This window comes from Canis aureus, chromosome 2, assembly GCF_053574225.1.
Source record: "Canis aureus isolate CA01 chromosome 2, VMU_Caureus_v.1.0, whole genome shotgun sequence".
NCBI lineage: Eukaryota > Metazoa > Chordata > Mammalia > Carnivora > Canidae > Canis > Canis aureus.
In genome coordinates, this window is record NC_135612.1 from 28,777,589 (window position 1) to 28,805,403 (window position 27,815).

The following is a 27,815-nucleotide window of genomic DNA, read 5'->3' on the forward strand; positions in this document are numbered from 1 at the left end:
TTCAAGTTTTCTATTTCTTCCTGTTCCAGTTTTGGTAGTTTGTGGTTTTCCAGAAATGCGTCCATTTCTTCTAGATTGCCTAATTTATTGGTGTATAGCTGCTCATAATATGTTTTTTAAATCGTTTGTATTTTCTTGGTATTGGTAGTGATCTCTCCTTTCTCATTCATGATTTTATTAAGTCTTTTCTCTCTTCTTTTTAATAAGGCTGGCTAATGGTTTATCTATCTTATTAATTCTTTCAAAGAACCAACTCCTGGTTTTGTTGATCTGTTCCGAAGACAGTTCTTCTGGTCTCTATTTCATTGAGTTCTGCTCGAATCTTTATTAATTCTCTTCTTCTGGAGATCAGCATATTTAAAGGACTCCAAGTGATTCTGATAGAAGTGATATGCTGACAACATTTCGAGAACACTGGTAGAAGGTTGTTCACACATAAGGTCCATGGGTGAGCTTACTGATTAGCTTTCATGAAATCTAGACTCCTAGGACATGAGAAATGAAAGGAAGTTAGCTGTTTCATTACAGAAGAAGAAACTGACTTTGGACAGGTTAAATAATTTGCTTCAGGTTAAGTGGCAAAGGGAGTGAATAGAGGAACTAGGAACAGAATTCCATTCTCTTGACTCACATTTCAGACATTAAATTGAGAGATTTGGTTAGTAATATTTCATAAAAGAAAAAAATGCTATGTGGAAGATAGAAAGTCAACATATGGGAATGTTTGGATGCCATTTGTTGGGTGCTATTTTCCAGGGGCTGCCTCCTAAATTTGATAGAACAAAGAATGAAGAATCAAAACTAGTTCCTAAATGCAGCTCTGCCATAAACCAGTTGTGTGACTTTTATCAAATCAATTGCACTCTCTGATCTGAATTTTCACACTAGTCATTCAATAAGTATTTATGGAGCATCTACTAACTGATAAACAGTGTTTTGGATGTTGAAGGTAAAGCAGTGAATGAGATAAAAATGTAGAGACTGTTCTCAAGAAACTTCCTAAAAGGCGTAGAACATAACTAAATGATATTTTGGGTCCTTTGGACAGCTCTAACATTTTATTAACCCGTGACCATGTCTCTTCCCCCTCACTCTGGTTTCCCTGCCTTACGGTATGCCTCACAGTATTATCATGCTTCTTCTCCGTAAGTCTAACAAAGTAAATTTGAGAATCTTTTGGGCAGTGGTTGTAGGCTGAAGTCCATGTTTTCAACATTGGCTAACATGTAGCCAGTAAACGTTGAGAAAATGTCAAGATAGAAATTTACATTTCTTACCTCAAAAAGTTCATTGGACTAGGGGTTCACTAATGGGTTAAGGTAGAAATTCATCATCTGTCACAGTGGACCCTGTCTCAAGCTTTGCTGCTGCTGCTACTAATCCCCACAACACCCCAACAGAAGTATATGTGGCCTTCTGTTTTGCCAGTGGCTCCATTTCCAGGACGTAGGAGACAAAAGCACTGTGGTTTGGCCAAATAAAGGTCCCCCAAAGATGTCTACACTCTAGCCCCTGAAGCCTCAGAATATGTCATCTTACGTGGCAAAAAGGGACTTTGCAGGTATGACTAAAATTGAGATGGAGAGAGTATCCTGGATTTTCCAGAGGGACCAAGTGGGATCAAGGAGTCCTTAAAAGTGGAAGGGAAGGGCAGAAGGCTTGCTGGTTTCGAAGATGAAGGAAAGGGAACATGAGCCACGGCCTATGTGTGCCTCTAGAAGTGGAACAGCCTTCAGCTAACAGCCAGAAAGAAAATGGAAACATCAGTCTTAAAATCGTGAGGAACAGAATTCTGCCAACAACCTAAATGAGCAAGGAAATAATTCTCCCCTGTCTCTAAAAAGGAGCCACGGCCCAGCTCAGACTGTGATTATACCTCAATGAGACCCCTAGTAGACTCCCACCACCGCTCCCCAGCCAGCTCACCACCTAAGCTAACCCTAGCCTAACCAAATGTCACAGAATTACCTCTTCCCATATTATATGCTGTTGAAGAAGCTGCATGGTCTGAGTATCCTTTAGACAATGACATCATAGTGGCATTCTTCTATGATTCACTAGATGAAAGTATTCTATAGCAGTGGAATACAATAAACATCACAAACGTGTATTTTGAGTCTCCACTCAGCCACAACTATATACATGTATACATAGTCGTGGCTACCAAGAATGTCCTTCCTCTACTCGATTTCACTTAACAAAAGTCCAATCGATCCTTCATGGCAAATTTCCAATAATATGTCCTGAATAAATCCTTACTGGCTATCCCTAATCCAAAGATGTCTTTTCTGTCCCACAGTATCCAAAACAATTCAGTGTCTTTATTATAGAATTCATAATATACCATCTCCTATGAGAATAAAATTATTAGCACATGTTCAGCATATATGGTGGCTCTCGATACTTGGAGCGAATGAATGTATGTATCTCTCCATGATGTGAGCTTCTGAACTCGGAGAAATTTCCTGTTTATATTACTCACAGAGCCTCGCGCAAGATCCTGCTCAAAGAAGGTAAGTATTCAAGAAATGATTGTTTATTGTTAACATTTTTAGATTATAAAAAAGAATCCCGCATAACATCCTTGCTCAGAATAAGCCCAAATATAAGGTTAAGAACAACCATTTTAGTAGTCAATATAAACAGATTTGTGCAAGTACAATGATAAAATCTTCTGGATTGAAACTCTGAATTCCAAACAGTGACATCATAGAAACCTTGTAAATGGTACAGGCCAATGAGATGCAAGAACTACCTCTAGGGATGCCTAGGTGGCTCAGTTGGTTAAGCATTAGGGGACAGCCTGCTTCTCCCTCTCCCTCTGCCCCTTCCTGCCTCACATTCTCCTTCTCTCATTCTCATTCTCTCTCCTCTCTCTCTAAAATAAATTAATAAATAAAATCTTAAAAAAAAAAAACTAACTGTAGAGTTCATTTTATTGGCTAGAATGGTCTGCATAAGAACATTATGATTGGGATGCCTGGGTGGCTCAGCAGTTGAGCGTCTGCCATTGGTTCAGGGCATGGTCCCGGAGTCCCGGGATTGAGTCCCGCATCGGGCTCCCTGCATGGAGCCTGTTCCTCCTCCTCCTCCCTGTGTCTCTGTGTCTCTCATGAATAAATCTTTAAAAAAAAATTATGGTGAAATTACCCTCATTTTGCAAGACAAAAAGACATTATTATACATACATATGTTATATACATACACACATAACTATACCTAAATATTGAGGCATTTATCAGTGATTATATTTAAAATATTATAAAAAAGGAAAATAAGGTAAAATAGTGTCATAGTAAAATATATAAATTATATAGTACATTATATAGTACATAATACACACTGTATTATATATGACAGAGTATATAGCAAATTATACTTACAGTAATTATACAGTAATAGTAAAATATATAATATATAGTAATATGTAATATATATATATAGTAATAGATATAGTAGTAGTAAAACAAGTATTACAGTCCTGTAACTAGTTTGGACACTACATGTGAGAAGCAGGAGGAGGACTACTGTTATTTTTATCTAGATACGTTTTCAGAAAATTAATTTTGACTTTTTTCATGAACCATAAATTGTATAATCATACTTGATATTACCTAATGTCTGTGTAGTTTCATAAAAGTCTTCAAAGAAAGACAATTTACAATTCTTAAACTGCAAATTAGGCGTAAATCTTCAGGGAACTCTTATAAGAGAGGAAATAATCACAGCAAGCTAACCCATTTTCTAATCTCCCAAAAGAAATACCCCCAAATCTGACTAGTGGGTTTTTACAGAAAGAAAGTTTAATTTTCTCCCTCTCTAATGCTGAGGATTTGAAAAAGAAATCAGTTTTATTTAAAATAGCTAAAAAGGGAAAAGAGAGTAAAGATAGTTAAAATTTCTTGCATGTCTGACATGTGTCAGCCCCTGAAATGCTTCAGGCTCAACATACACTTTCTCCTTACAGTGTACCTTTGGGAAGCAAACATTATTATCTTCATTTCACAAATGAGAAAATGAGAACTCAGTTGAAGTGAACCTAACAGTTATTTTAGGAATTATGTGAAATGGGGAGGTCTCATATCCGGAGTTTCGTATTGTTTGTCCTTGCATTCTACATTAGGCTTTATTGTATTGCACAAGAAGAGAATTCTATGTTGGGTTGTTTTGTTTTGTTTTGTTTTGGTGTTTTTGTTTCTTTGTTTTTGTTTTTTTTTAAAGAGAGAAGTGGCATCATCTTCTTGGTTCGTTAAGGATGCCATTGTAACCCAATGTCCAACTACCAGATGGCTGGGGAGAAATATTGACAGGGATGTGGATAACTATATCCATGGTCTCTGGGTCTGAAAACCAGAGCTTCTCCCCCCCCCCCCCCCCCCCCCCCCCGCCATTCCCCCATCCCTATCACATCACCTCCCTTCATTGAAGCGGTCCTTGGAGCAGCTGCCACAGTTGGTTTCCCTCCATTTGCACCTCAGGAATTTTCTGCCTGTCTCTTAGCATGGTCTTAGGCTGTGAGGCTAAGGGGGAAAATTTTTCCTCCCACGAACACCAGTATAGTCCTGCTCAAAAGAGGGGAAATTTTTCCTCCCACGAACACCAATATAGTCCTGCTCACATCTACTCTGTTTTTTTGTTTTTTTTTTTTAATCTACTCTTTAGACATCTTAGCCAAGGCACTGGGTTCTGGTGGGGGATGGGCCTTACACAGGGAGGTTTTCATGATTTTAGGTTTGTTTACAATGCTTTGATGAATCACAACTTTATCTTTTGTCCCTCTCTTTACATTTTCACGGCCTCTGTCTTGTGGAACCTGGCACATCGCCCTAGGAGCTTGGTTACAAAGCCATAGAAAGCTACCACACAGTGTTGCAAGCAAACTGTCCTTTTATCTTTAATCACACTAATATCCCTAGACCAAGCCTGGCCATCTTGACATTCTCCTACCTTGAGCCACTGTCACTAATCAAGAGATGGTTTCAAAGGTCAAAGCATAGATTTGTTCATATTCTTGGCTCTAAAAACTGCTTAGGGGATCCCTGGGTGGCACAGCGGTTTAGCGCCTGCCTTTGGCCCAGGGCGTGATCCTGGAGACCCGGGATCGAATCCCACGTCAGGCTCCCGGTGCATGGAGCCTGCTTCTCCCTCTGCCTGTGTCTCTGCCTCTCTCTCTCTCTCTCTGTGACTATCATAAATAAATAAAAATTAAAAAAATAAAAATAAATAAAAACTGCTTAGCCTGAGTACAGGGCATTAGCTCCAATTTGTCTCATTATTGACTCCTCCCAAAACCCTATAATGTCTTAGGCAAATATGACTAATTCAAATAACAGGGGATATGTAATTTAGCCCCCATTGTATCATCCCAGGACTAGATATCTCATATAGAGCAATAGTTAAAGGAATTGGAGAGCTTTATCTTTCAACTATCAGTTTCAAACTTCTCCCCTTTTGTGGCTCCTGCAATTGACCTATATAGCCTTTCCTGGTGACTCCTACTCAAGGAATTAATTGATCCATCCTCTATAAAACTGGAGGACTCTATTTATATATTTATATTTTTATTTATTTATATTTTTATATTATTTTATATTTGTAATGCAAATATAAAATTGGTAATATTGGTAATGCAAAAACTCGGTTCTGCCAAAAGCAGGACCTCGGTTTGGGTGAAAAGTGACAAGTAACTTGGGTATAAGTAGGTTGTTTGAGTGGCATTCCCAGGAAGCCAGAGTGAGGGAAAAACAAGAACGCTAAAGAGGAAAATCCAATAAATGAGTAAATTTTTTAAAAGATTGATTTTATTTATTTATTTACTTATTTACTTATTTATTTATTTATATGAGAGAGAAAGAGAGCACAAGCTGGGGGAAGAGCAGAGGGAGAATCTTTACCAGACTCTGAGCTGAGTGTGGAGCCCAGTGTGGGGTCCAATCCATGACCCTAAGGTCAAGAGTTGAGCCAAAACCAAGAGTTGGACACTTAACTGACTAAGCCATTCAGGCATCCCTCCAATAAATGAATTATTAAGCAATTTACAATAGTAAGTAACTGGGGCTTATTCCCAGTGAGGATCCTCTGAGAAACCATGTAGAATGTTCCTTATAATTGTCCTTTGAAGGACAGAGGCATTTATCTACCACCTCCTTTTCCTTATTGGTAGGTATCTTCCGGGGCATGTTAATTACACACACACACACACACACACACACACACACACACATACACAGAGGCAATCCCTGAGGCAGTAGCTCAGAAATTCAGTGAACATAAGTAGTAAGGAGTCATGAATGTACATGGTTACTGTCTACCAGAGCTCAAGTCAGAGGTCACCAAAGGAATGTGACCTTGAGCTCCAATGACGTCTCTCACCCCTCTTGGAGTATTTCTGTCCTCCTCCAGATTATATATACCACTAGACACACCACACCTTTGTTATTTTCACATCCTTGATACCCAGCATAGCATCTGGCATAACACTGAAGCTGAGTGAGTTCATGGATGGGTATAGTTAAAGCCAAAGAAATTTCTTTCACATCAGATTTGCACTCACCTAACAGTTTTCTAATGCCTTTTTATTACTTGCTTTGTTAATAGCCGTTTTTACAATATAGTCTGAATTTTTGCCGTATAATGCCATATTTTATCATAGTACATAAAAGCTATAGTAAAAGTTTCTAAAAGGATATTTTAAGAACAATGAAATTTCTGTATAAAAAAACAAAATTGAAAAACAATTTGCCTTCCCTTTGCCTGCTTTGTCACCCACTTTTCACCATAAAGAGCACAAGAAGATCAGTAATGGCAAAATAAGAATAGAAAACATCTTCATTGTCAGGCAAGATTCTGAAGAAATTAATCACATTTTCACAAGGATATCAGACCAGTTTCTTGATTAAATTGTAGGTTGGTACACAAATGAATTTGAAACATAAAGTCAATGGAGATTTAGTGATGTGAAATTTTTAAAATTAATGTCAACACAAAAATAATCAAGTCCAATAATTTCTAAATCAATGGAGTGAGGGTCCCAGAGCATTAGCTCAGGTTAAAATGTTGAGAACTCAGACAGGTCTAAACATGTCAGGGTAGCCTGCTGACAGACTCACCAGAGCACAACTGTAATAGGACCAAGAAACATCATGGGAGGGACAATGGGAGATGCTGAGAACCAAGTCTAGGCCTGAAGCCCTGAAGCCACTGGGGAACAAAAACTCTTCCTTTATCCTCTCACAAACAAAGTGGTTGGTGGGAAAAGAGTTCAACCCCAGAGGAGGAAATGAGAGAACCCAGGCTTGTTCTATGGACAGGGGCTAAGGAGTGAGAGACAGGATAATTCTAAATACAGCATAAAATGCATCACTCGTTTGCATTCTGGCCCAGCCCTCAGAAACTCATGCCAAACGTCTAGGGACAGGAAGGCTGCAATAGAGAGGAAAGTAAATAAAGAGCTATTATCATTAGAAGTACAGCGAGGAATTGAGAACAGATAGCTCTGCCTCAGGTGAGGAAAGAAATAGCTCACTTCACAACCAACAACTGTGCCAATATTTGGAGAGTACAGAGAAGGGATTGGGCTGAGCAGCAGCGGGGCAACATCACATACTTCTGGGCTCTGGGCAGAACAGGGAGGTCATGATGGAACCGACACAGAACAGTAGTTACATTAAAGGGAGAGGTTAGAAGCATCAAGGCCAGTGCCAGCTAAGAGACAGGGCTGAGGCTAAAACCACACTTCATGGCTCTAGGTCAGCAGAATCATAAAGGGCTGATTCTTTAACCAGTGACTGTACATCTCAGGCCAAACCACACTGAGACAAATTTCACTGATCCTTACCAGACAATACTGATTTCTGTTCCTTCCTCGTGTGCAAAGTTTCTGGAAATTCCATCAAACGTACAAATGAGACATAGTATTAAATATGTCATAGTATTTGTCAAGGTAAAGAAAATTATAAGTAGAAAAACTTTTATGAATAAATTATTAAGGTTTATTCATATATAAATGCATGTGTTTTATGATACAAGCCACTGACATCTGTTAGAAGAAAGGTTCTGGAATACCCTGTCAACTTGTATAAATTTGAGAAAAAGATTTTGGAATAATATTCTGGTACTTTACCCTATCGAACAAAGAAGCACAAACATTAATTGAGAAAAATACAGAAAAGTCAAATGGTTATCAGCAATCCAATCTAAATCCATGCAAGGATTATTATATAACCATTAAATAATATCTTTTTAAAATGTATAATAAGTATAACATGAATGGGGAGACGCAAGATACCTAGAGTATAAGGAATAGAGGTGTAAGGATACTTGGCTGGCTCTGTCAGTAGCGTATACACCTCCTGATCTCAGGGTTGTTAGTTTGAGCCCCATGATGGGCATAGAGATTACTTTTAAAAAGATGGAATAAAATATTAAGAAAAAAAGTACAACTTTTTTAACTTTTTAATCCAAAGGTAGATGAGGCAATGGACTATTTTTTTTCTACTTTAGTTTCCATTTATTTAATGACCATCCATTACTTTCACAACTTAAAAATAAGTTTAGAGGAAAGAACATGGCTTAGTCTTGACTTAAATAATGTGTGTAAAAAAAACCCAAAATCTTTATGGGGCTTAGAATTAAGATAATTGACTTTACAGACTAGAATAAACTGTTTCGAATCAAAGGAATCTGTTCTTTTGTTTATTAATCACCTTTGTTTTCTCTCGTGGTCTGGATTGGATAAGTGAAACATTGGAGGACTGTGTGCGGAACAGATACCTTGTGGAAAGGAGACCATTAGTAAAAATTTATTGACAATACAATAATCCCCTTACCACTGGCTCCAAAATTTAATCACCCAAATAAAACAACATTCAAAAGTTCTTAAAATTTTGGGATCCCTGGGTGGCGCAGCGGTTTGGCGCCTGCCTTTGGCCCAGGGCGCGATCCTGGAGACCCGGGATCGAATCCCACATCAGGCTCCCGGTGCATGGAGCCTGCTTCTCCCTCTGCCTATGTCTCTGCCTCTCTCTCTTTCTCTCTCTGTGACTATCATAAATAAATAAAAATTAAAAAAAAAAAAAAAAAGTTCTTAAAATTTTGTTCCTAGAAATTTTATTTATTTATTTATTTGTGAGAGAGAGTGAGCAAGAGAGAACACATGCTGGAGGAAGGGCAGAGGGAGAAGCAGACTCTCCCCTGAGTGAGGAGCTGGATGCAGGACTTGATCCCGGAACCCTGGGATCATGACCTGATCTGAAGGCAGATGCTTAACTGACTGAGCTGCCCAGGCACACAAGATTCAGATGTTGAAATCCAACCCTAGCAAGAAGATCCCCTACATATTATCCTTTTTCTTCCCAGTATATGATTTGTTCCTGAATGTCTTAGGACTAAACATTGACACTGATTTTAATTATATTTTAACTTTGTAACTGACTTATTTTTGATCCACAGGTACAAAAATGCTTCTGGCAGGTGATCTCTGCCATAAATAATAGGAGTATCTTGGTTTATAGTGCAGACTGGCCATACCAAAAGACCAACTATGGGATTTAGGGTGGGGGCTTTGGGTCACATGGTGTCAGTTCACTGGAGATTGAGTTCAACTTTCTGGGCATTCATTAAATCAATCAGTTATTCCTAAGGCATGAAACTTCAATAAAACTCTGGACACCAAAGCTCAGGTGATCTCTGGTTGGTAATAATCTATACACACTGTCAAACATCACTTCTCAATGATAAATGGGTCATTACTCTATGGGAGAGGATGACGAAAGGTTTGCCTTTGGAACTTTACCTAACTGTGTTCTGTGTGTTTCTTCCTTTGGCTGATTTTGATCTGTATCATTTCTCCATAATAACCATAATCATGAGTATAACTTTCAGAGAGTTCTGTGAATCCCTCTAGTGAATTACCAACCTTGAGTGTGGTTCTGGGAATCTTCCTAACTTACAGGTGGTACAGAAGTGATAGCAGTCTTGGGGAAGGTGCCCTCAAACTTTGCAGTCTGACTAACTCTGAGCACCGAGATAATATGTAAATGAACTGGTATGGTAAAATTGAGTCTTCAGGCCATGGTTTGCCAACCCCTGTTCTAACTCATTAAAATATCTGTACAGCATAAGTACACATAAAATTTGTTGTAATGCGTGCAAAATTCATAATTGTGTCCAAACAACTTGTATTATTATTATTTACCAATCAAAATAGAATCTAGGGATCCCTGGGTGGCGCAGCTGTTTGGCGCCTACCTTTAGCCCAGGGCGTGATCCTGGTAGACCCGGGATCGAATCCCACATCGGGCTCCCGGTGCATGGAGCCCTCTGCCTGTGTCTCTGCGCCTCTCTCTCTCTCTGTGACTATCATAAATAAATAAAAATTAAAAAACAAAAACAAAAACAAAACAAAATAGAATCTATAATTGTCAAATTTTGCAGACCTTTTATCTTGTTTTATCCTTTGGTGTTTACATATAATTTGTTACTGTTGGTATTTTTGAATGGGCTATTTTCAGGCAAATTTCAACCTAAAACTGCACTACTGCCTAATAATAGTGGTAGTTTCTTAATTTCTCTCTCACTCTTTTTATATCTGAATTTTCTTTTTTTTTTAAGAACCAAGAGTTCTTTTTTTTTTTTTTTTTTTTAAGATTTTATTTATTGGGGATCCCTGGGTGGCTCAGCGGTTTCGCGCCTGCCTTTGGCCCAGGGCGCGATCCTGGAGTCCCGGGATCGAGTCCCACGTCGGGCTCCCTGCTTGGAGCCTGCTTCTCTCTCTGCCTGTGTCTCTGCCTCTCTCTCTCTCTCTGTGTATGTGTCTCTATGAATAAATAAATAAAATCTTTTTTTTTAAAGATTTATTTTTATTTATTTATGATAGACATAGAGAGAGAGAGAGAGAGAGAGAGAGAGAGAGAGGGGCAGAGACACAGGCAGAGATAGAAGCAGGCTCCATGCAGGGAGCCCAATGTGGGATTCGATCCAGAGTCTCCAGGATCATGCCCTGGGCTGCAGGCGGCGCTAAACCGCTGCGCCACCGGGGCTGCCTGAATTTTCTTTTTTAAGATTTTATTTATTTATTCATGAAAGACAGAGAGAGAGAGGCAGAGACACAGGCAGAGGGAGAAGCAGGCTCCATGTAGGGAGCCCGATGTGGGACTCGATCCGGGGAACTCCAGGGTCACGCCCTGAGCCCAAGGCAGATGCTCAACTGCTGAGCCACTCAGGCGTCACTATATCCGATTTTTTTGTTCAAATATAATTAACATAGTGCTATGTTAGTTTCAGGTGTACAATATGATGATTTAACAATTCTGTGCATTTCTCAGTGTTCATCAAGGTAAGTGTACTTTTGATCCCCTTCACTTGTTTCACCCATCCACCCATCCACCTCCCCTCTTCAACTACTCTTGTTCTGTTTTTAAGAGTCTGGTTTTTGGCTCTTTTTCTTCTTTGTTTTTTTAAATTTTTTTTCTTAAATTCCACATATGAGTGAAATTCTATAGTGTTTGTCTTTCTTTGACTAATTTCACTGCAGATATTTTATATATACATAGAATCAGTCCACTTCAATGAACTGCAAAATTTTTGTGACAAATTCAATGCAGAAAGCAAATATATAGGTGTGTGTGCTTCCCTCTTTGTTGCTCATCTCCAATTAGGTGTTTTGAATGTTTGTGCCTTTGAAGAACTACAGTACTTTGTAAGTCAACCTAAGTATCCCACAGTGCTATTGTAGTAAGCAAATAATCCCCTCAGCATGGGTTTAGGACTATGGAGCAGCATAATAGGAATCTTAACATGCCACTAAAAATCACAGAAAACACTGTGATTAACAATTCGAGATTAACAATCTTGAATGCTCCAGATTTTTCCCAGGAAACAGGAGGAATTTGTGCTTTTGGCCTGTAAACAAAGAGATGCCAAACAACATCAGTTTTTAACATATGAACCTTTGTCTCCATGTCTTGATGGTCAACATGTTCCTCCAATCTTATCAAAGAGATTATAGGGAAAACATCACATGGGAAGCCTGCATTTACTTTGAATCTGATTTTCTTTTAGTATAAACTCAATTTTCTGTTCTTATCATATTCCACTCAATGTTAGACATTTTTAAGAAGATAATTTTTTTTCCTTTTAGATTTTATTTATTTATTCATGAGAGACAAAGAGAGAAGCAGAGACATAGGCAGAGGGAGAAGCAGGCTCCATGCAGGGAGCCCGACAAGGGACTCGATCCCAGGTCTCCAGGATCACGCCCTGGGCCAAAGGCGGTGCTAAACCAGAGCCACCCAGGTTGCCCAATAATCTTTTATTTTATAATTAATTATTAACCACGGGTAATTTATTTCTTTAACTGAATTTTTCTGTGCTTGTTATAAAGGACCACAAGCTACCACAATTTAATTGCCAGGTTATCTTAGCTGGCACCAATGACTCTTTCTATGTGACTGACATGCTATAACAAAAATATCTATTTATCAGATTGTTCCATCTATAAAATATCAGAATATGTCTGATCACCTAACCAATTTCCTCTCTTTGGAATATTGGTGGGAGAGCTGCATCATGTTGGAAGTAGTGTCTACTTGCACTCAGCTCTTGGCATGGGACAAATACTCTCTCCTCAGCCAGGATGTCCATTCAATTTTCTGACATCTACCACCAACCTGACCTCACAGGAGAGAACAGAGTGGGGAAAATTTACATTCCTACACTACTTTGTTTCAGCTATGTACACAGGCCTGCCGATTCCTAAGCCCCCAGAGCATGGGTAACACTGGACTGTAGCAGTTAGAATTTACTGAAGCCTTGAAAATATTAAAGAAGAATTGGAACATACAAAAGAAAAAATATAAAATGGAAATTTAGATATTGGTCCTAGAGCCACTCATTGCATTCTACTGAGGAGCCCCTGAATAAAAAGTCTCAGCTTGTAAAAACAATTATTTTTGAATTAGTAGAAATATTTCTCTCCTTAACTGTGTTAGAAAGACTTAACACAATTTTGATTGCTAAACAAAATTTAATATTTCAGTCAGATACATTTGTATTGGTTCAGGGTTTTTATAAGAACAATGGCCTGGGGATCCCTGGGTGGCGCAGCGGTTTAGCGCCTGCCTTTGGCCCAGGGTGCAATCCTGGAGACCCGGGATTGAATCCCACATCGGGTTCCTGGTGCATGGAGCCTGCTTCTCCCTCTGCCTATGTCTCTGCGCCCACCCCCCCCCCCGTGACTATCATAAATTTTAAAAAAAAAATTTTTTTAATTTTAAAAAAAATTAAAAAAAAAAAAGAACAATGGCCTGGTCCCAGTTTACAACAAAATGATTGTAAAAGTTCAGCACAGTAGCCACACCCAGAAATAAAGAAAAGAGGTTCCAGGTTCAAGGACAAATTCCACTGACCAAGAAGCAGAAACTGCTCACTCCTATGGCAAATGGTTTTCTAGTTTCAACAATTTCCCTGAGGCACTGATTACTCTGGTGTGCAATATGGTCCAGCTTTGCCCTGGTTGGCTGAATTCTCTGGTGCTTTATCCAGAAGTTCAGCTGGTCTTACAGCTCCAATGTCCAGAAACCTCAGTTACATGGAGAAACATTTTTTTTTTTTTCAAACACTGTTTCTTTCTTGACAGTATTTAACTCATTCTGCTATAGAATTGTTCATAAACACACCTCCAACAAGAGATGGCTGAGAATAAAGGCACACTGACATTGTATGGGTTATTCAAACAACATCTGTGTGAATGAAACGGAAATGCTATCAAGTAGAAGCTATTAAATATCAAGCATTGTTATGTTAAGGAGAGCAATTATAGTAGGATGGCCTACGTAAGGCCTTATATAGCCTAGTTTGTCTATGAAAGAGCCACTGGCCCAAATATTCTGATTTTATTAGTCCTTGTAAAGCATCATCTCAAAAATCAAAAACACAAAATATAATTTTTAAAAAGTACATTTTGGGGTTTACAGATTGTCTTTTTTTTCTAATTCACTAATGTCTATAATTTTTATTAATTCTATGTTTTTTGTTTTTTTGTTTTGTTTTGTTATGATAGTCACACAGAGAGAGAGAGAGAGAGGCAGAGACACAGGCAGAGGGAGAAGCAGGCTCCATGCACCGGGAGCCTGACGTGGGATTCAATCCCGGGTCTCCAGTATTGCGCCCTGGGCCAAAGGCAGGCGCTAAACCGCTGCGCCACCCAGGGATCCCATAATTCTATGTTTAAAGTTTATTTTGCATTCATGTTCTTAGATTCTTAAGATGGATGTTTATTTTATTTTTTTAATTTTTAAAAAAGATTTTATTTATTTATTTGAGACAGTGAGAGAGAGAAAGGGCACATGTTGCGGGGAAGGATAGAGGGAGAGGGAGAAACAGACTCCCAGCTGAGCAGGGATCCCCACCTCCTCCAAAGCAGCGCTGGATCCCCAGGATCTGGAGATCATGACCTGAGCTGAAGGCAGACACTTAACCAACTGAACCACCCAAGCCCCCTAAAACATTTTTAATGATAAAATTATTTATATATACAAATTTGCCTCTAAATATGGGAACCACTCCCATGTGTTTTCAGTTTAGTATTCCCATTATCATTAATGTTTAAATGATCTTTAACCTCCGTTTTATTTATTTATTTATTTATTTTTGACCCAATAGTTATTTAGAAGAGTGCTCTTTAATTTTAAGTGGTGGGACACCTGGGTGGCTCAGTGGTTGAGCATCTGCCTTTGGTCCAGGGCATGATCCTGGGGTACTAGATGGAGTCCCGCATCCGGCTCCCTGCACGGAGCCTGCTTCTCCCTCTGCTTGTGTCTCTGCCTCTCTCTCTCTGTGTGTGTTTCTCATGAATAAATAAATAAATAAATCTTTATAAATAAATAAATTGCTTTTCTTCTCCTACTTGAATTAAAAGGCAATCACATAAAGCAATTATGTGTTACTTTATACATGAACCATTGAACAACCGTAGGTAGAATTTGGGGGGTTAGTGAATGAAGGATGGAGAACTGGAAGGTAAGAGAATGAAAGAAGGCAGGACAGAGGTGAATGATAACTAGTTAGGGAAGATAAATGAAGAAATAGAGAAGAAAAAAAAGATGCCCAGATATTTCTTCATCATGATGTCTGTTTCCTATACTTTTCTCACACATGTAAAGGGATATTTATACATTTAAAGAGTGAAAACATAATCAAAAGGATGAAGCTAACAGGCTCCATAACTCTGTGGCTGTTCTTAATCCACACTTGGTGTTAACATACGAGATACATTCTCACACTTTTTGTTTAAATAAACAAACTAGGGCAGCCCATGTGGCTCAGCAGTTTAGCACCGCCTTCAACCTGGGGCCTGATCAGACCCGGGATCAAGTCCCACGTCGGGCTCTCTGAATGGAGCCTGCTTCTCCCTCTGCCTGTCTCTCTCTCTCTCTGTCTCATAAATAAATAAAATCTTTAAAATAAACAAACAAACTAGCTGTTTATGGTAGGTATGAGCACGTAGCCAGCCAGCAGACAGCGCCAGCAGACAGCGTCTCCCTGAGTTTTTGCCAGAGAACTGCTTGGCCTGAAGGCTTTCTCTTCCCAGGGGGGCCGGGATCTGGAGATTAAGCAAGGTAGGGCCAGAGTCTTGGCCATCTGGGACACTACTCTTCCAGGGTTCCATGCCATGTAGGATGTAGTCTTTGAACCTGCTTAGGGGTTCCACTTCTCTCCCTGCCCAGTCCTGTCACCTTCTCAACTTTTTGTAAGTATTGATCCTAATGAAACATCTTGCTCCCAAAGCTCTACCTCATCTTTTGCTTCTCCAGAACATAACCTGTAACATCATCATTTTCTTTTACCTTCATGCACGAGGGAGAAGAGGAAAAGCCAATAGTCCTCTTCTGTTCAACAAAGAAAATTCACAAGTATTTATGTCTTCTGGAAAACAGGGATGTCAACTTAAATATTTATTACTAGGCAAGACATTATTAAGTAAGACAACCAGTTTATGGCCTTTTAAGGATTAAGGATTACTTTCACAGGGCATAGCAACAATCTTTGGAACCCAGAAGTCTAATAGGGGTTGGCAGGTAACTGGGTCAGCAAACAGACTACCCAGTCCAACCTCCTTTTTTTTTGTAAATAAAGTTTTATTGGAACACAGCAATGCCTTCATTTGGCTTAGGTCACGCTCCAACAGCAGAATTAAGTAGCTGCAACAAAGACCACAAGCCTGCAAGCCTAGAGTATTTACTTTCTAGCCCCTTAGAAAAAGGAGATTCTTTTGATGGAAATAACTTCTGCAAGAATAGTTTTATCATGCAAAGTACCATTTACTTTTCTCTTCAGCTGCAATGAGTGGGAGGAGCTCTACAGGCCCCCAGGTTTTAAAGGCCCCTAGGATTCCATTAATTTTGGCACCGAAGGGAAAAAAGGCAATTTCAAGAAACCTAACATAATATTGAAAGAATAGGGCAAAACAATGCTATTCACAAATGAAGTAAGGAGTGTATAGTATCTTGAATTCACATTGATCACAAGTTAAAAATATGAATAGGGTTTTAAGAGTCTCAGGTCCAAGTCTGACAAGATCAGTTTTGGGAATAGAATAATAAAAAGGAAATCTACACATCATGATTTGTTCTGTCATAAATTTTATCAAAAGTCTACGTGAAATGCAAGCAGCATAAACAAAAAAATCCATCTGAGTGAGCCAAACCTTCCGGTGACTTCTTTCTGATCCTCTTTGAGATGTGCCAAGGTGGAGATACAGGTGAGGAATCCTCTGGCTCCAAGGTGGCCCTGATAAAGAAACCCTAAGGAGAATTATGGTCTCCCTGCCCACAGAGCCACATCCGTGCCTGGAAACAGTCAATACCACATCCAGGATCCATGACTGGCCTTTCCACATTCTGAAGGTCTTGCTCCTCCACACTTATTCAATGCCTCCTGTTCCGCTCCTTTACTAAGGGACCTACAATGTTCTACGCGTAGCCCATTTAGGGTCTTCACCACTGCCAGGTATCATAGGAAGAGAAAATTAGGGCTTGCAGCATGTTCTGAAATCTCTTTCACAGACTCTTTTTCTTTCACTCAATTGCCGTTCTTTTGTGGTCCCCCAACTCCCTTCTTGATCTAGGACCTGAGTCATCTGTTCTCTGTCAATTGCTCTTTGCAGATACAGGGAAAAAAATACATCACTCATTTATTTTCTTCAACTAATAGTTATTGCAGACAAATTATAGTTTGACACTTGGTACAAGACCTTTGGAATACTTTTAAATCATACACATAGCTGTCCCTACCAACTTTCCTGTGCCTTCCCGTAACCACTGAGCTTTCAGTCTGGGCAAAGCAGATTACCAAATACTATGTCTTAAGTGTGCGTCTTTTCTGAGACATAGGGTTAAAAAATATTGATTTGACATGTGACCAGTGCCTCCTCAGTAATGTCATATTTTCCTGACGTTGCTCTCTTTTGTTTTTTGAGATAGTGTTTATCCACCATTTGTAATGATCTCACTTTTTAATGTTATACCTTCCTTTTCCAAAACCTATTTATATACTACTAAATCACGCTGTGATAAGACACCACTTTTTCATTCCATTCTGATTCTACATAATAATTTCCCATTTGAAACAACAATTATTTTATCAAGATGAAACAGCTGTAAGCACAGCAATTCCCCTGAACTACCATTAACTGAATGTTCCCTGCTGTCAAGCCAGATGTTTAGCTCTGAATACTGAGCTTTCTGTTTAAACGGGTAGGAAGCCCAGAAATGAGTAGATACTGGCTGCGCTCCTCTGAGAGGAGGGTGTGGCCCCTCCGCCAGGCTCCCTAACACTGGAAAAGATGCCATTCCCTACCAGTCCTTGCCTTTTAACCCTATTTTCCTTGGAAGTCCCGCCCTGACTTCCTCCGGAAGTTCTCAGAAGCCAGTTGTACCCTCTGAGTTCTACTGTTCACATCTGTCATTCCAGAGAATTCTAGTGTTATAAAAAGTCATAGTCAAAGTTATTAATGTATAAGTGTTCATATCCTCTTTCTGCCTCCCCACAAGCTAAGTAAGATTCAGGAGTTGTTCATTCTCTAGGCATTTTCTCACTTGTTTTTCCTCTTGGGCCTTATTAGAGAGATGGGAGAGGAAGAAGAAAGTCTAGAGCCTTTAATGAACAAGCTATATGGATGTTTCTGGCTGGAAACTACAGCGGGGAGAGTTTTCAGGAGCAACTGCTTCTATGTTTGAGAATGACAGGGGTATAGATGGAGGATTTTTTCATACATTAGCTGGACCTGCTAAAAATTTATGAAAATTGTGACTATAAAATAGGAGGTGACTATTTTCAACTGACGGAAGGATGGAGAGATGAGTAGGAGTGTGATGATGCTAATGCTCGCATCTTTCAAAGCAGGGAGTCATTGATGACATATACAATCAAAATAAATTATTTTTAAAAAGCACATTGAATACAGCCTTTTAATATTTTAGAATATTTAGTATCCTTTAGGAAATAATATATCTTGTGCTAGAGAAATGTTTATTTGGAACTCAGCCAGTCCTTCAGTTTCCTCTTCACATTCCTTTTTTTTTAATTCAAGTAAGTTGGGGTGCCTGACTGGGTCAGTCGTAGGGCATGCAACTCTTGATCTGGGGGTTGTGAGTTGAGCCCCCTGTTGGGCCTAGAGCTGACTTTAAAACATTTTTTAAATTATATTTTAAAAGTTTCATATATTTAATATAGTGTGATCCCTTGCTTATATAAGTATTCTATTCTGTGTATACTTAGAAAGACATACATAAATATTAATCTAAAGCTAATAAAGGTCATTTCTGAGAATCAGATTTGAAGTGACTTTTGAGGAACACCTGGGTGGCTCAGCGGTTTAGCACCTGTCCTCGGCCTGGGGCGTGATCCTGGGTCCTGGGATCAAGTCCCACATCGAGCTCCCTGCATGGAGCCTGCTTCTCCCTCTGCCTGTGTCTCTGCTTCTCTCTCTGTCTGTGTCTCTCATAAATAAATAAAATCTTTAAAAAAAATTAAGTGACTTTTGAATTTTTATCTTTGTGCAATGCTGTTCTTGAAATTCTTACAATAGTATAAGAATAGATTAATTTTTCTTTTTTAAATATGGTGAGAAAACATGCCAATATGATAATAGAGTTTAGTTCTGGGTGGTGGGAATATGGGTGAGTTTTTTTCATCATGCTTATTTTAATCTTTTCAGGTTGCTGTCACAGAATACCACAAACTGAGTGGCTTATAAACAACAACAATCTTTTTTTTCTTGCAGTTCTAGAGACTGGAAGTTCAAGTTCAAGGCACCAGCATGGTCATCTTCTGGTGAGGCTCTCTTCCAGGTTCATAGCCAGCACCTTCTGGCTGTGTGCTCACATGGGGGAAGGAGTGAGGGAGCTCTCTGATGCCTTTTTAAAAAGAATCCTAATTCTCTTCATGAAGGCTATACATCACAACCTAAGCACTTCTCAAAGGCCCCACTCCTGATACCATCACCTTGAACATCTGGAATTCAACATATAAATTTGGTGGCAGACACAAAGATTCCTATGTTAGTATTTCTTTACTTAGTCCATGGCCATTTTATGAAAATGATAATGGCAAAGCATGATGTTTTTACGCAGAACCCTTCAACCAAAGATGTTTTTTTTTAATGTTTTTTGTTTGTTTGTTTGTTTTTATGATAGTCACACAGAGAGAGAGAGAGAGAGAGGCAGAGACACAGGCAGAGGGAGAAGCAGGCTCCATGCAGGGAGCCCAACGTGGGATTCGATCCCGGGTCTCCAGGATCGTGCCCTGGGCCAAAGGCAGGCGCCAAACCGCTGCGCCACCCAGGGATCCCCAAAGATGGTTTTGATAGACATACATTAAAAAAATTACCACTGATTCCTTATCTAAGGACCGTTGTGTACAGATTTAAAGAAATAACAGTAATAATTGCTGCATCTAAGAAAGAAACTCTGAGGAGGGCAAGCTTAGCCCAGGAGAAAGAGAAATGGAATGTTAGAGGATTTCAGAACGTCCATACAAATTACCCCTGCAATCAAATAAATGACTAATAATAAATAGCTAAAACATTTTAATATCTAACTGGTAACATATACAAGCAACCTTTTCATGTCTCAGGACTGCATTCTATAAAATAAGGATAATGATTTCTTTTCAGATTAAATAACAGGAGGTTAAGGGAGTACTACAAGGGAGAATTCAGGTTCTCAAGAGAAATTAGCAGCAGTTAACAGTCACTTGGAGATTTTATCAAACATATAGCTCAGAATCTACAGTCTCCCATGAATTAATGCTCTATTTTTAATATATTATTTTCAAAGCTTAATGCTAATTATGTAAAAAAATATTTAAAAAATAAAAAATTAAAACCCTCAGTTTTCCATTCATACTTTCATCTACCTCCTTTTCTTTGTCCTTCCTTCATCCATTTTTAAAAATATTTTTATCAGGGCACCTAGGTGGCTCAGTTGGTTAAGCGTGCCTTCAGGTCAGGCCCCACTCAGCTGGAGTCTGCTGCTCCTGCTCCCTGTGCCCCTCCCCCCCCACTCACGACTGCCCCCACACCCAGTCCCTCTCTTTCTGCTCTCTCTCTCAAATGGATACATAAATCTTTTATTTTTAAAAAATATTTTATTTATTTATTCATGAGAGACACAGAGGCAGAGACACAGGCAGAGGGAGAAGCAGGCCTCATGCAGGGAGCCTGATGTGGGGAGCCTGATCCGGTCTCCAGGATCACGCCCTGGGCTGCAGGCAGTGCTAAACCACTGTGCCACCGGGGCTGCCCTCTTTTAACATTTTTTACAAGGCAGATCTGCTGGCAACAAATTCTCCCAATATTTTGTTTGTCTGAGAAAGTCTTTTTTATCTTCTTCATTTGAAGGATAATTTTGCAGAGTACAGAATTCTAGGTTGGCTTTTAATTTTATCTCTCATTATTTTTTTAAACATTTATTTATATATTTGAGAGCGAGCGAGAGAAAGCAACTGAGCAGAGGAGAGGGGCAGACTGCAAACTCCCCTTGAGCACAGAGCCTGGACATGGGGCTCAATCTCACAAACCTGAGATTATGACATAAGCTGAGGTCAAGAGCCAGATGCTCAACTCCTGAGGCACCCAGGTGCCCCTTTCTCTCTCCATACTTTAAATATTTTGCTCCACTTTAGGGATCCCTGGGTGCTCAGTGGTTTAGCGCCTGCCTTTGGCCCAGGGCGTGATCCTGGAGTCCTGGGATCAAGTCCCACATTGGGCTCCCTGCGTGGAGCCTGCTTCTCCCTCTGCCTGTGTCTCTCATGAATAAATAATTATTTAAATAAATAAAGTAAATATTTTGCTCCACTTTCATCTTGCTTGCATCATTTTGAGGAGACATTGGACTTAGTTTTTATCTTCGTTCTTTTTTTTTTTTTTTTTTTTTATTTGCATTTATTCTATGCAGAATTTACTCCCGGGCCATAAGTTTTTGTTTCTTCAGTTTCTTCTGGGATATCTTTTTCTTCTGTGCAACCTCCTCTTCTGGTTTAGGAACAATCTGCTCTTTTTCAGTAAGAATCATCTCAATGTGGCAGGGAGAGCTCATGTATGGATTAATCCGGCCATGAGCCCTGTAGGTTCTACGTCGCATCTTGGGGGCTTTATTCACCTGGATGTGCTCAATGACCAGAGAATCTACATCTAAACCCTTAAGTTCAGCATTACTCTCCGCATTTTTAAGCATGTGCAGTAAAAATTCAGCACTCTTCTTGGGCCACCGACCCTGTGTCCAGCCCCACTGTTTGGCCTGCGCACACCTACCAACTCCACCATTGTAGCGACGGAATGGCACACACTGCTTCTGCAAAGTGACATCTTTCAGATACTTGGTGGCTTTTCGAATATGCATACCCTTGATGGCCTGGGCAGTTTCACGTGTGTTCTTAAAGTGAACACGAAGATTTGAACCTCTCGACTTGCATGATTTTGTAGGGTTTTCTGGGTCCAGCGAGTAGCGAACCATCTCCGGAGGTCACCTCAGGCCGCTCGGGGGAAGAGAGCTTTTTTTTTTTTCTTTCTTCGTTCTTTTTGTAAGGCATTTTTTGCTTCCTCCTCTGGCTTCTTTCAGGATTTTTTTTCCTGAAGTTTGCATACGATATGCCCCTGTGCAGTTTTTTTAGGGTATCTATCCTGCTTGGTAAACTCTGAGGTTCTCAGATCTGTGGTTTGGTGCCTGACATTAATTTGGGGGAAATTCTCAGTCGTTATCATTCCTAATACTTCTTCTGTTCTCTTTTCCTTCGTTATTCCAAGTATGCATCTGTTACATCTTTTGTAGTTGTTCACAGTCCTTGGATATTCTGCTCTCTTTTCAGTCTCTGTTCTGCTTGCTTTTTAGTTTTGGAAGGTTCTATTGATATATCATCAACCTCGGAGATTCTTTCCTCAGTTGCGTGCACTCTATGCATAAACTCATCAAGGGTAGTCTTTATTTCTTTTACAGTGGCTTTGATCCCTAGCTTTTCTATTTGGTTCTTTCTTAGGATATCCATCTCTCTGCTTATAATGTCAATCTGCTCTTGCATGCTGTCTATTTTTATCCATTAGAGCCCTCAGCATATTAATCACAGCTGTTCTAAATTCTTGGTTTGATAATTCCAATATCCCTGCCATATCTGGTTCTGATGCTTGCTCTATCTCCTCAATTTTTTTTTTTTTTTTTTTTTGCCTTTGGGTATACCTTGAAAGTTTTTCGATAATTGGACATGATATGCCTGGTAAAAGGAACTGCTGTAAATAGGCCTTTCATAATACTGTGTTCAAATGTGGGGGAGAGGAAGCATTCTATAGTCCTAGGCTTAGGTCTCAGTCCTCAGTCTTTTATTGAGCATGTTTCTGAAGTGCGAAATTCACACGTGTTTCTCAGGATTTTTTTCTCGCCTGTTAAACGGGACAAGATAGCTAGAGTGGGCCACAGGTGGCTCTTTCTCTTCCTCCAGGTCAGTTAGGCTTCGATAAAATCCCAGCAGAATAGGGATTAGGCTACAGTTAATTAGATTCTCCTGAGGGAAGGGGCACCTGAGTGGCTCCATGGTTGAGCATCTGCCTTTGGCCCAGGCTGTGATTCTGGGATCCTGGAATGTGGGACTCGATCCAGGGACCCCGGGATCACACCCTGAAGGCAGACCCTCAACTGCTGAGCCACCCAGGCATCCCAAGAAACACATTTTAAATATAAAGACACATAACGATTAAAAGTAAATGTATGGAGAAAAATACACCATGCTAATACTAATCAAAAGAAAGTAGGAATAGCTAAATTAATTTCAGACAGAGCAGACTTCAAAGCAAAGAAAGTTATTAGGAATAAAGAAAGGACCTATACAATCACAAAGGGGGCAATTCTCTAAGAAGACATTTAATCCTTAACGTGTATGCACCCAACAATAGAACATCAAACTACATGAGACAAAAACTGTTAGAACTGCAAGGAGAAATAGATGAATCCACTTGGTGTGAATCATACTTGGACACTTCTATACCCCTTTATCAGAAATGGACAGATCCACAGGCAGAAAATCAGGAAGGACATAGCAGAACTTAACAACACCATCAGCTGGGATTTCTTTCACAAGGTGGACATACATCAAACCATCGTTGTTTACTTCAAATACATTACAATTTTATCGGCTCAAAATAGCCAATGCCATGTTGAAAGTAAGTGGAAAACTACAGTAATCAAGACAGCATGGCATTGGCAAAATAGATCAATGGAATAGAACAGAGAACCAGAAATAAGCCCACATAAATGTAGTTAAGGATCTTTGACAAAGAAACAAAGGGAATAATACAATGGAGCAAAGGTAATCTTTTCAACAAATGGTGCTAGAACAAACAGACATCCACATCCAAAATAAAAATAAGTAAAATAAAAAATGAATTTAGGCACATACCTTATGCCATTCACAAAATCAGGAAAAAATTTTTTCCTTCTACCTTCACCTATTCCTTCTTCGATGCTTTTCCTTTCTTTTTGTAGATCCATGTTTCTGACCTATGTTGTTTTCCTTCTCTCTAAAGATCTTCTTTTAATATTTCTTGCAAGATAGGTGTACTGGCAACAAATTTTCTTAATTCTTTGTTTGTCTGAGAAAGTCATTTTTCCCTCCTTTACTTTTGAAGGATAATTTTTTAGAGTACAGAATTCTAGTTGAAAAATGAGCCAAAGATCTTACCAGATACTTCATTAGGGAAGATATGCAGATGATAAATATACATATAAAAAGTTGATCTATATCATATGTCACTAGGGATTGGAAATTAAAACACCAATGAGATACCATTACATACCTACCAGAATGGTCAAAATTCCAGAGCACTAACAACCCCTAATGCTGCTGAGGCTACAGAGCATCAGGAACTCATTCACTGCTAGAAGGAATACAAAATGGTACAGCCACTTTGAAAGATAGTTTGGCAGCTTCTTACAAAACATACTCTTACCATACAATCCAGAAATCACTCTTTTTTTCATAGTATTTGCCCGAAGTTGCTGAAAACTTATGTCAACACAAAAACTTAAACTAGGGACCCCCGCCTGGCTCAGCGGTTGAGCATCTGCCTTTGGCCCAGGGTGTGATCCCAGGATCCAGGATCCAGTCCTATATTGAGTTCCCGCAGGGAGCTTGCTTCTCCCTCTGCCTGTGTCTCTGCCTCTCTCTCCGTGTCTCTCATGAATAAATAAATAAAATCTTTCAAAAAAAATTACACCAGATGTTGACAGCAGGTTTATTCATAATTGTAAAAAAGATGTTTTTCAGAGGGTAAATGGATAAATTGAGGTACATCTAGACAATGGAATATTATCAGTGCTAAAAAGAAATAAGCTGTCAAGCCATAAAAAGACTGAAGGAAACTTAAACGCATATTACTAAGTGAAAGACATCAAGCTGTTAGAGCTACATACTCTAAGATTCCAACTATGTCAACTGATAACATTCTGGAAAATGCAAAACTGTGAAGACAAAGAGAAAGCTCAGTGGCAGTTGTGATATGGGGAGGTGAGGATGAATTGGCAACGAACAGGATTTTTAGGGCATTGTAAGTACTCTCTGTGTGATACCATAATGATGAATACATGTCATTATGCGCTGTCCAAACCCAAACAATTTACAACACCAAGAGTGAATTCCAATATAAGCCACAGACTTTGGGTAATTATGGTTTGTCAATGTAGGTTCATCAGTCATAACAAATGTACCATTCTGGTGAAGGATGCTGATAACGGGTAAGGTTCTGTACGTGTGGGGGTAGGTGTTACATATGGGAAATCTCTGTACTTTCCTCTCAATTTTGCTGTGAACCTAAAACTACTCTAGAAAAATAAAATATTTTCCTTAAAAACAGATTTACAATATTCTCAAAGTGGTAAAAGTGAGGGGAAACAAGCAGTCTTCTACCAAGTTGATGTATGTACATATTACTACACATGTTTTAGAAGACAATGTGACAATATTCATCATGATTTTAAATTAATTATTCCACTGTTAGGTATATGGTCTATAGAAATACACGTGTCTAAAAATGTTTGTGGGTGCTCATTTCAGTATTTGTAATAGTGAAAATTTTGAAGAAAAATTTAAATTTCTATCCATAAAGGATTGGCTAAACAAATACAATAATCCCAACTTTTGGATTTTATTTTATTTTATTTTTAAAATTTATTTATGATAGGCACGCAGTGAGAGAGAGAGAGAGAGGCAGAGACACAGGCAGAGGGAGAAGCAGGCTCCATGCACCGGGAGCCCGACATGGGATTCGATCCCAGGTCTCCAGGATCGAGCCCTGGGCCAAAGGCAGGCGCCAAACCGCTGCGCCACCCAGGGATCCCAACTTTTGGATTTTAATACAAAAGTACTGTAATAAAAAATACCCACAATAAATTGTTAAGTGAAAAAACTAATTGAAAAACAATATTTATTTTACCATTTGTATATGATTATACATGCATACATGTATGTACATGTATATATGCAAATATAAATATGCAGAAATAGTTCTGGAAACATACATACGGTGTGTTAAAAGTGCTACCTCTTGGGGTGCCAGGGCAGCTCAATCAGTTAAGTATTCAGCCCAGGTCATGTTCTCAGGATCCTGGAATTAAGCCTCACCTCTGTCTCTGAATCCACACTTCCACCCTCGGGGGAGAGGGGTGTCTGACTTGTCCTCCCTCTGCCTCTCCCTTCTCATGAGCACATACGCTCACTCTCTCACTCTCTCTCAAATAAATAAATAAAATCTTTTTCTTTTTAAAAAGTACTACCTCTAAGTAGAAGAGTAATAGGGAGCAGGGTGGAGAAAGACTTCCACTATTTAAATATTTTTGTATTACAATATTTTAAAAAATTGAAATGCATTCATATGTAACTGGTTAAGAAAATATGTACATGATTTTTGAATTTTTTATTTAGGATCCTGGAACTTATTATTATTATTTTTTAATTGTTTTTTAGAGAGGGAGGGTAGAGGGGCAGAAGGAGAGAGAATCTTAAGCAGGCTCCATGCCTAGCATGGAGCCTGACATTCGGCTCAATCTCACAACCATGAGATCATGACGTAAGCCGACATCAAGAGTTGGATGCTTTAAGTGACGAGCCCCCCAGCTGCCTGTGTACATGATTTTTTAAAGTTTTGAGCAAATTTTAAGTTTTTTTGTTTTTTATTTATGATAGTCACACACACAGAGAGAGAGAGAGAGAGAGAGGCAGAGACATAGGCAGAGGGAGAAGCAGGCTCCATGCACCGGGAGCCTGACGTGGGATTCGATCCTGGATCTCCAGGATCGCGCCCCGGGCCAAAGGCAGGCGCTAAACCGCTGCGCCACCCAGGGATCCCCTTTGAGCAAATTTTAATCAATGGAGAAGTGAAGGAAGGGTATCTTAGGAGGAAGGAACAGAATGATAAAAGGGGACAAAAAACCAAAGCTCCAGCCATTACTTCTCTATAGGGTTTCTACTCCATTCTCAAACATTGCCTCATTCTCCCTCTCCCCTCATGCTCCGCCAAAGCCTATAGGTACTTGTAACCCAGAAGCTATACAATAGTGGCATTCAATTGTTTACGAATGTGTCTCCTCCAACAGACCATCAACTACTTGATGATGGGGACCTTATCCTATTTGTTTTTATAACCCTGGGTCCTAGGTCAGTGCCTGGCGAAGAATAAGTGGATTTCCAGGGTTTTGATGAATGATCAAATGAATGAATGGATAAATAGACTGATAGAGGGTCTCCATCCAGGAAAGTTTGGTTGTGAGAGTACAAAATAATTTTGATATAAGGCACTTCTTTTCTTTGCATTGAATGATGATAAATAACACAAGTTTCAATCATTTTGGTGGGAAAAATATTCTGGGTTAATTCCAGCGCAAAGCTATGGTATTCAGTCACAGAAACTCAGAAGGAGCAACAATCTAATGAAGAGTCGAATATAATATTAAACACGAGCACCCTCTGGCACACTTAACATAAAGTATGGGCTTGTGAATTACACACAGCTTTCAGTGGGCTTTTTACTTCATTTATTGCTGCTTCTACCACTCTATTATAGAGAGAACTAGCCTCTAAATTGCACTTACATGTTCTCAAAGCTATTCTGAAATTGTAGTAAAACTGCTTTAATATTAAACATCTGAAATTTTATTTTCTAAAAGTATTTTTTTGCTCACTTAATTAGTTTAACCAGTGGAGCTAATTACCACTTGGTTTTCATTATAATCTTGATAATTATTGTCCTGAAGTTTTCCTCTCAGGCACATGGCTTG

The 27,815-nt window shown here is 39.3% G+C and overlaps 1 long non-coding RNA gene across 5 annotated transcripts in view; it reads left to right on the forward strand.

The window, feature by feature from the left end:
* The window catches only part of LOC144294982 (uncharacterized), a 43,494-nt gene that overhangs the window by 4,979 nt on the left and 10,700 nt on the right, over positions 1-27,815 (forward strand). Inside the window, exons 3-6 of one of the 5 annotated variants that reach the window (XR_013362332.1) lie at positions 1,429-1,561; positions 2,300-2,513; positions 11,278-11,335; positions 19,283-20,447. This is a non-coding gene — a long non-coding RNA (uncharacterized LOC144294982). Of the gene's footprint in view, positions 1-1,428; positions 2,514-11,277; positions 11,336-19,282; positions 20,448-27,815 lie in introns of those variants that run through there. The other 4 variants (XR_013362326.1, XR_013362331.1, XR_013362327.1 and 1 more) reach the window with 4 other exon arrangements.